Here is a 10,478-nt window from a genome sequence, read left to right as displayed (position 1 = left end):
GTATTTTTTTTATATGTATTTTTTTTTTGTCTTTACTGAACAGTTTTTATATTGTTGTTGGAAACTGATGCAACTTGTACTTGCTTTTATGAGTTGACGGTTGGAGAAAAATAAAGATCAGATCAAATCAAATTCCTCCTGCTCCTCTGTCTGCGGATTGGAAGCTGGAACCCATTATTATTCTGGAAAAGAAAACCACTGAAGATGAGACTCAGTAATAGCAAAGTAATACTGTGGCTGTGAGATCTGCGACGGAGGTGAGGCTGAAGAATGGAAGTGCAAAATAATACGCAGGACTGTGGGAGAAAATCACTTCTGTCTGACGCATCGCTTGGTCATCCCTCATCCTGTAATTACACTGATCTTTGGATTCCCAGCCTGTCTAGTGTAGGACCACAGCTCATAGGAACATGAATAATGGAAATTCTAAAGGGGTCTCAATTAGTTTTTATACTTGAGGAAAATGAATGATTCACATCTTAATATTGACATCGCTAAAGAGCCTTTTGGAGATCTCTGACGGATATTGCGTTATATTAGTTATTACTGCCCATTCAGCAGCAGCAGCAGCAGCAGCTCGGCCCCTCCCTCCGAACCATCAGGATTCACTATCAGAAGTCAGAGAGGCATGTTATTGTATCGCCGCCACATCCTTTTATGTTTCATTAAACAGCTTTATAATGTAAAGTCGAGGCCAGTGATAGATGGAGGGATATGAAGAGCATCAATAATAGAGAAGCAGACAATGATAGCCAGACAAATGTGCCTGTGTGTGTGTGTGGTCTGTAGGCACTCCAGGAAAACCTGACACACTCACAGACTGTATCGACACTCAAACAAGACCTCCCCTCTGACTCTCGCAATCAGCTTTGCATGATGATTACATCCTCGGCAGTGATTTATGTGGCACTCAGCGGCACACCTCACCTCACTGCTCTTAACCCAGTGGGGTTGCCTGTTCCCAGAATGTGTTGACCAGAGGGTTCATTACACAGAACAGGCAAGCCTTTCGGCTCATGTCAGCCACCGTTACCTTCATACATTACAGATCCTTCGCTGTATGTCACAATATGTCCACAACATTGCTGATTTGCCAGTTTCCTTTTGTTTGTCCCTGACACATTTCTGGCCTTGCTTTTTTCTCTACACCAGGGGTCATTAATTTTTCCTGAGGGCTCACATTTTTCTGAGTTGGCTCTGCGTGTGTCATACTTGGTTAGTTAAGCCTAATTAGCCTATAATTGTTTGACATTGTTTGACAGTTATTTTATTTGCCTACGGCACATTGGTGCGGATCATTGACTGTATAAATATGAACAACGTGTCCCCACTTCCTCGCATCAGCCAGACTGGGAATACAGACGGCGCCATCTTTAGAGTTGGAGCCAGAGCCTTGGCTGTACGGTCCAAGAGTGGAGCCATGTGGAGCAACATTATCGATGATCCGTCCACACTTCTGTCAGACTCGTGTGTTTCTTTAATCAATACTACGCTCTGCTCTACCTCCACCAGTTACAAGGAAATGTTGGATTATACACTGTACTTACTTTTTAAATTATTTTTTTTACAACTCTCTTGGCCCCAGAGGACTGCTTTACAGAGACAGCTAGTGGACGGCATTATGTTACATCCTGTTTCTAGTGCCATATACCTAACTAAAACTAAAACAATCCATAAAATTATAATTGAACATGCATCAACATTATATTAAATGCCTAAACGTGTATTTTAGTGTTTTAGTTTGGCCCAAGTCCCATCCACTAACATGGAGGGGGTGGAGCTTATGACCTGTACTGCAGCCAGACACCAGGGGGAGCTCTACTTGCTTTGGCTTCACTTTTGAGGAGCAGTTGCACATCTACCTTTATACCATTTAATCCTTTAATCCATGATAACTAGATAAGATAATAGATCTTTACTAGAACACCGGTATGCTCTCAGACCTCTATGAAGGTATGGTTAGCAGATGTTAACCACCTTTAACCAGTCTGTGTCTTTGTTAAGTTTTAACATTCTGTTGCCTCACAGCTGGTATTTAAAACTCTCCTTTGTTTTTAAATAGCTTATTTTGACAGAGACATTTTTGTCGTTGTGCAGGTAAAAAAAAAAAAAAAACACTGAAAATTGAATGTTAAATTAGTAATTGTGCTCATCTTTGCATGAACATGTGGCTTAATGTTTTCACACTAGATTGAATTAGTTTCAGCTTCAACTTTTCGGCTAGAGCAGGCAGTTTGTGAGGGGGCTTTTCTCTCTGCTTATAACATTTAGAGTGCATTGGTCAAACACAGCTATTTGGGTCAGTAAATTATGCCTAATAAAATTATTTCTATCTCAATTGCTTCATTACAGGATTTAAACTACAAATTACAAGAGGCAACCATTATGTTCACTTTATTATGCAGATATTTGATCAGTTTAGTGTCCCAAAAAAAATAAAATGCTCTACAAGCCACTGAAAACTAATCAAGCTGGAACATCTGGAGAAACTTTTAACATTCAAACTTTTCTCCTAAACAGATTCTAACTTGGACCCAAGCATTGAGATATAAGCAGCTGACGGCGCTGTAGTTTGGTTTTGGAGGTGTGATGCATTAAGGGAAACAAAACGTAAAACTCAACATTCAACCTACAACTCTGTTCAAAGGTGAAACCACTAAAACTCCATTCTGATAGCTGCAACAACACTGGAAAGTGGGAGAGTGTGAAAGGTATCAGTTGAGCTCAGTGCTCATTTCCATTTATTCTAATCTTTTTTGTGCCGTTTGTTTTCATTTTAATCTTTAAATGTTTGAAATGCACTTTAGATCTGGCTCATGTACAAACACTCAAAGCCATTTATATAAGTAACCAAATTAAGAAAATAAATTATCAAGAGTAGCGAAAATAAGTAATTGTGACTAAAAGGACAGAAAACAAACTATAAGAAAAACAAAAAGTAACTATAGTGTGTGTGTTTCTATAACTTGAAGGAAGGAGATTTATCTTACATCCCTATGCAAAAAAAGCAGCATTTCAAAGCATTTAAAAGAGAGAGAGTGTAATTTAGATTTATTAATGTTTAGACATTCATCATGAGTACAATTCTCCTCTGGACTTAACAACGCGGTCTATGTGAAATGTTTAATTTTTGAGAAATTCCAGAAAATATCACCAGTGTTAGACTGTTCCCCTGCATTTTTGCCTCACCTAGTACTTCTAACTGAACACGTGACCTGAATATATTTTCAAATATATTTTTTATGGCCTCATGAATTAAGCCAAATCCTGCAGTGGACGGTAAACTGGCAGCTCCACGTTACAACGAACAAAACGCGTCCGGTCTCTGAATGTTTGATCACTTCATTTCAATTCTGTCTGTGTCGGGAGCAAAGGCGCCAATTTTCTCTGATATTCTGGCATGGAGGATGACAACAGATGGGTGTGTTGAGTTAATGAGAGCCACCCAGGAAGACAACCCTGCTGATCAACAGTGAAACATTTTTTACCGCATGCAGCTCAACTGATACACACAATTAAGAAAGTTAGTTTTTTATACTTGAGAAATCATTAAGTTGCGTGTGTTTTGTGCACGCCTGGGCATGCACCCGAGTGCGTATGTTGTAAGCACCAAACCTTGACAGAAAGTAACAAAATGCACCAGAGGATTTAATGTGTTGTGAAACTAAACTTTGCAAGCTACAGAAAAAAACACTGTTTGCTGAAGTGTCATAGCTTATTATTATCTTGCTACTTAACGTGTGTTTATCATTGATTTGTGTTACACAGTCTATGTGATATCTGCTGCCAACATTCTCTTAAGTGCAAACTTTTGTTTTTGAAAGATACTCCATGGATGGTCCACAAGTTTAAATATATACCAAGTCTGAGCTTAGGGTGAATATTCTGTCATTTGTAACATGACTTTATAGAAGCACCACTACAGCACACTGTGGAGGAAATAATTATTTGATCCCTCGCTGGTTTTCTAAGTTTGCCCACTGACATAGAAGCGAACAGTCTATAATTTTAAAGGTAGGTTCCTTTAACAATGAGAGACAGAATATCAAAAAGAAAATTCATTCAAAACCACATTATATAACAAATATAAATTGATTTGCATTTCATTAAGTGAAATAAGTATTTGCCAACCATTTACAATTCTGGATCCCACAGACAAAAAAAAAAGTCACCTGCAGCAAAGACACCTGTGTCAATCAGTCACCTGTATAAAAGACACCTGTCCATGCAGTCAATCAGACTCCAACCTCCCCACCATGGGCAAGACCAAAGAGCCGTCTAAGGACATCAGGGACAAGATTGTAGACCTGCACAAGGCTGGACTGGGCTACAAGACCATAGGCAAGAAGCTGGGTGAGAAAGAGACAACTGTTGGTGCCATCATTTGAAAATGGAAGAAACACAAAATGATTCAGAAGAGTCTTGGGAGAAAGTGTTGAGGCCAGATGAAAACAAAATCAAGCTCTTTGGCATCAACTCTACTCGCTGTGTTTGGAGGAGGAAAAATACTGACTATGACCCCAAGAACACCATCCCTACCATCAAGCATGAAGGTGGAAACATTTTGCTTTGGGGGTGTTTCTCTGCTAAGGGGACAGGACGACTTCACCGCGTTGATGGAAAGATGGAAGGGACCATGTACCCTGAGAGACAACCTTCTTCCCTCTGCCAGGGCACTGAAAATGGGTCGTGGATGGGTCTCCCAGCACGACAATGACCCAAAACATACAGCCAAGGCAACAAAGGAGTGGCTCAAAGAGACGCACATTAAGGTCGTGGAGTGGCCAAGTCATTCTCCGGACCTTAATCCCATAGAAAATCTTTGGAGGGAGCTGAAGCTTCGAGATGCGAAGTGACAGCCTCCAAACCTTAAGGATGATTTGGAGATGATTTGCAAAGAGGAGTGGACCAAGATTCCTCCTGATATGTACACAAAACTGGTAATTAACTACAAGATCTGACATCTGACCTCTGTGCTTGCCAATAAGGGTGTTGCCACCAAGTACTTAGCCATGTTTTGCCAGGGGATCAAATACTTATTTCGATCGAAAAAATGCAAGTTCAATTCAATTCAATTTTATTTATATAGCGCCAATAACAATACAAATCGTCTCCAGACACTTCACAAAAAACAGCCTGCAACCTTCGGTGCAGCCTGAGGGCGACAGTGGCAAGGAAAAACTCTGTTTTAACAGGAAGAAACCTTGAGCAGAACCCAGCTCATATAGAAACAGAGAAGATAGAGAGATGAGAAGAGCAGGAGAAACAAGATAAACAAACTTCTGTCATAGATGCACACATCAAGCTGAAGGAAACATGTAGGATCTAGTAATATAACACATAGCTGATGATCTGTGAAGCAGTTTGTGAGTATAACAGGAATCTTGGGCAGGTTGGTGAATTGTTTATCTAGGTAGGAGTGGATAACTGGAGGAGGCCATGATCAGTCTGTTTATGTCTTTTATTTAAAGTGATTTGAATAAACCTACCATTAAAATTATAGACTGTTTGTTTTCTTTGTCAGTGGGCGAACTTACAATATCAGCGAGGGATCAAATAATTATTTCCTCCATTAGGTATTAGCTATTTGCTAACCATGCAGAAGTTATGACCTCAGGTTTCCATTTAAACTATTTTACTAAACTAAACTTCCAACACAAAGGACAATATCTTCCATTCAGTGTTTTCTTTACCGTGTGGCCTTGTTTATATTAATGCTGAGACTGTGAACTTTACTGTACAGTCCATTATCGAGATTCTTCCAGCCTGAACTCAGTGTTGAAAAGAAAGAAAAATTCACCGAGACTTGGTTTAAAGAGAGAAAACACAGTAACATAACTATTCATGTATGCATCTTGATAGGATACAATACTGTGCGATACAAGGCTCTTTGTGTACAATACTTGATCTTTGAGATATGATAAAATAAGACAGTCCTTTAATCTAATACACAATTCCTCAGAGAAATATATATACCATGTGTTTTAGAATGAAAGTAAGTCAAAAGGTTGCAGATAAGAACAGGAGATAAGCTGTACAATTCAAATGAACTTCTCTATTATTCTCTACAATCCTCTACTATAGATTTTTGTATCGACTCAAGGACGGCTCTAAGTAAAAAGGAAAGAAGAGCCACATGGGATGAGCCAAGGACAATAGGGAAGGCTGTCACTTATCTCACAAAGTAGCTACCTAACATCAAATCATGGAGGAAAGTTACACTTAGATCTCATTTAGGCTGTATGGAACATACAGGGACGTAACCTACGTGCACAGCCAACGCCAGTATGAGCCATTTATACTTGTGCACTTGTCAGTCTGGCTCACTCCATAACAACACCACCACCCACACACTAGTCTGTGCTTTTTTTTTTTTTTTAACCAGTCACTTTCAACAATGTCGACTCAAACGTTCGCCGGTCATACCACTGTTTGCATCTCCAAACCTCCTCAGAAAACCTTTCCCGCAAAGTGTTCCATTTTGATTGATCAAAAAAAAAAAAAAAACAGTTCCAAAATTGCAGACATGGAGAAGTACCAGGAAATACTAAAGTAGAAACATGCTACTACCAAGCGGACCAATCAGATGTAGCAGTCTTCTCATGGAGTGTAGTTACATTTCTGGGGAGGTGCATGTCAGTTACGGCGCTAGGGTCTGTGTACGGTCTGCATATGACCTGTGCTGTCTCCATTAGGGCTGGGCGAGGCTGGTCGAGGCTAGTCATTTTGGTATCGATCCGATACCAAGTAAATACAGGGCTGATACCAATACTTTTTCTCGAAACGTTATGATCACTGAATAACTTTGTAATTTTCCCTTTAATTTGTTGATTATGATAAAATACACAACAAATGTTTAGGCAAATAAATAAATTAAACAGCATAAAATTTAAATAATTACCCTTTTACTGCACACAATTGTTTTAGAAAAAAAGTGCAAAATAAGAAAAAGGAACAATGTAACAAAAATATAAATATGACAATGTAAACAACATAACAACAGTGGAATATAAAGTCAGTAAACAAAAGCAACAGTGTAATAATAAATATAAAAAATGCTCAGAGAGGGAATATTGGTTCATGCATCTGTCAGATAAATGTTTTTTGCAGTTTTTGAATGTTTGAAGGAACGTAAAGTGAAATAAATTGTCATCGTTGCATTTAATTTAAGGTTGTGTTAGGAACTTTAAAACCTGAATAAAAACCTGTACAGAGAAGATTTAGCTGCTGATCGGAGACAAACCTTTGGTGAGTTCTTTAGGAGGAACTCAGTCAGAAAAGCTTCAGCTCAGGGAAGCAACCTGGGAATTCTGCAAAAGTTCTTTAGTATTTCACTTTGCTGTCTTGAAGTGTAAGCTGAGTCATTCTGATATATATATATAGTACAGATGTTGAGAACTTAAAATCACAAAATAAAATTAAAAAAAAATGATTTGGGTTGGGTTTGGATTTGAAAGAAAAATTCTCTGTAATGAATGACAAGTTCCTCAGAGAGGATTGATTCAAATCATTTCATTTGGTATACGGTCACATGCATAATTTCCAGAGTAATTCGTGCTGACACAGTACCAGAAGTTTGATTTTGGCTGATGGCCCACGCAGCCGTAGGTTTCTGTCTGCTCGAAGCAGAAACAATTACTTCAGCCACCTAGAGCGAGCGCATTGTTCACAGTCAAACAAGTGTTGATGCAGTCTCTGGGTGAAATCAGTTATGAGGCAGGTCATCGTCACACCCGCGCAGTCTGACCTCGAGTCTCAGTCCGAGTCTAGTCATTTCCTCAGCTCATTGTTCAATAAATCCTTTTAAGAAACTTCACACTTTATTCACTGGATTTAAAGAAGGAAATCCACTGCACCAAAAATGTCCCACTCTGTTTGATCGAGCTTAGCGCAGAGGACATAAATGATCTGTGACTTTGTGACTTTAAGCCGCTCCAAACAATGGATTCATAATTGCTTCAAGTTGGGCTGAAAGGTCGTCAGTGACCTGAAACAGACTGACCATTTGTGGAGAAACCGGCCGAGGTTAATGGGGAGCTGAATGGATACAAAGTGATGCTCATGCCAGCGGAGTCTACATTAATGACGGCCTATTAGACATGTGATTTGTGAGAACTGATAGTTGCTAGAGAAGAAGCTTGTGAATTTTAAATTGGGAGCAAAACATGCAGCATTTGAAGGCTTTGGGAGGAAAAAAAAAGACAAACAGGACATCTGACAACCATGGATGTTCTCATCTCCAGGGAGTATTAATCTGTGAGTGCCGTTTCTGAAAATTGTGAGTCTTAAGAATCAAAGTCCCCAGATTCACCAGCGCATTGTTTCAGAGTCTGACAGCAGCAAACAAACAAACCCAAGGTCACTCGACAACAACACACAAGGCGGTTTTCTCTGGGTTTTTGTTTTGTTTTAATGTAATGATCAGGAGCCTTCAGTACAGAGAATGGAGACGATAGCGTACATGTACATGTCCTTGGCTAAACTCCATTTAAAAGGTCTTATGTTGGACATGCCAACAAAGAAAAAAAAAACTTCCAAATTCCACCTGGACGTAATTCCTGGTCTAACAATTCCTTTTCCGTTCCTTTTCATTCTATTTATTTTAACTCCAGATAACAAGAATTAAAGCCTTTAATCAATACTGGAGCACTTCTAAGACGAAGTCTCGTTGCAGTGATTGGGCATCAACTTTTGTGCTGGAAAAAAAAACTCATTACCCCGATGTATATTTGTTGCTACAAGTACTGTTCTTGTCGTTATCTAAAATTAAATCTTTTAATTACACTGGTTTGAGTGTGTGCGATCCAATCTGTTCACCACTCTTGAACGCCTAGCTCTCTCGTGGAGAGAGAAATTAGCATCCAGCTCTTGTATGATCATTCACCGTCATCTGCCAATTATCTCTGTTTTCCATGTCAACAGTGTGAAACATCACATGCACTTACATATGCTTACAATATGCAAGTTTAACACTACTTTCATTATCCTTTCAGTTATCAGTTACTTTTAATTACTTTAGTTACTTTTTGTTACTTTTCACTTCTTTTATTACTTTTCTAACTTTTTCTTAGTTTGTTTCTTTTCGTTCTTTTGTTACTTTTCATTTCCTGTTTCTTTTAGTTTTCACATTACTTTCCATTTCTTCTGTTACTTTTAATTAATTTTAATTTCTTTGTTACTTTTCGTTTCTTACGTAAATTTACTTTCTTTACATTTCGTTTCTTTCATTACTTTTGTTATAGTTACTTTCCTTACTTTTCGTTACTTATGTGAGTTACTTTTCTTACTTTTAGTTTCTTTCATTACTTTTTGTTTCTTTTCACTACTTTCTGTTATTTTTTGTTTCTTTTCTTTACTTCTACCACATTTTATACGTAAGTTGCTACAGTGACAGTAACAATATTGAAAATAAATTAAAATATGAAAAATTCTTCATATTCAACAGAAAGTTTAAGACTAGTTACAAGCACAGAAGTAATACCCAAAAATACTTCAAGTACAGCAGGTAAAATAAGTATAGAACACATCACAATTTTTCATTGTAAACATATTTCTAAAGGTGCTATTGGCCTTCTATGAACTGATTTTAGTTCTTTCCATAGATTTTCAATTGGATTCAAGTCAGGTGATTGGCTGGGCCATTCTAGCAGCTTTATTTTCTTTCTCTGAAGCCAGTTGAGGTTCCTTGGCTCTGTGTTTGGGATCATTCTCTTGCTCAAATGTCCACCCTCGTTTCATCTTCATCATTCTGGCAGATGGCAGCAGATTGTTCTCAAGAATGTCTCGGTACATTATTCCATTCATCGTCCCTTCAATTATATGAAGGTTACCAGTACAATGTGCAGGAAAACAGCGCCACTACCATGATGTTCCCACCTCCAAACTTCACTGTTGGTTTGGTGTTTTTTTGTGATGTGCAGTGTAGTTTGTCCTCCAAACATGGTGTGTGTTATGGCATCCAAAGAGTTCAAGTTTGCTCTCATCTGACCAGACTATGTTCTCCCAGTATTTTACAGGCTTGTCCAAATGTTGTGCAGCAAACCTTAAACAAGCTTCAATATGCTGGCTTTCTGATCACTGATAGATTTCGGCTGGTGTCTTGAATTTCCATGCCTTTTTCCATCTCCCTTTCTACGTGTGTTCAATACTTATTCCCTCTGTTATTTTACATTATTACACATAACTTAATTTCTGAACTTTCTATGTATAGATTACTTGGGTTGTTACCAACACCTGTTTACTATGAAAAATTGTGATGTGTTCAATAATTATTTTACCTGCTGTATGTGTCTTACCATAAAACTTAACTCAGATTATTGCATTTAATACTGAAGTAAATGGGTATAAAAGCTCTGAATGCTGATTGAGAAATATTTCCAGTTTATCTTCTACTTTCCACTGTTCATTTCCTAATGAAGATACTTGAAAAAAAAGTCTTCGGATGGCCCTGCATTGAAACTGCCTTGGTGAAATAATTA

The sequence above is a fragment of the Mugil cephalus genome, chromosome 6 (assembly GCF_022458985.1).
Source record: "Mugil cephalus isolate CIBA_MC_2020 chromosome 6, CIBA_Mcephalus_1.1, whole genome shotgun sequence".
Lineage (NCBI taxonomy): Eukaryota > Metazoa > Chordata > Actinopteri > Mugiliformes > Mugilidae > Mugil > Mugil cephalus.
The sequence above is the reverse complement of the archived record's forward strand: the minus strand, read 5'-3'. Positions refer to the sequence as shown.